Genomic DNA, 202 nt, shown 5'->3' on the forward strand with positions numbered 1-202 from the left:
AAAACAATATTAAGGAAAGAAAAAAAAAAGGCAAGCCAGAACTGCCACCAAGGTGTGCAGTTTAGGGAAGATCAAGATGCTATCCTGCACCTAGCCCATGAGCAAAGGACCCACAGTCTGTGAAAGCTGTAAAAAGATGAGAACCAATTCCGGCCTTGATGCACTAGTGTAGCCGTGGCAGGTGACATGACATTGCCTCCCC

Source organism: Alligator sinensis, unplaced genomic scaffold, assembly GCF_000455745.1.
Source record: "Alligator sinensis unplaced genomic scaffold, ASM45574v1 scaffold872_5, whole genome shotgun sequence".
NCBI classification, from domain to species: Eukaryota; Metazoa; Chordata; order Crocodylia; family Alligatoridae; genus Alligator; species Alligator sinensis.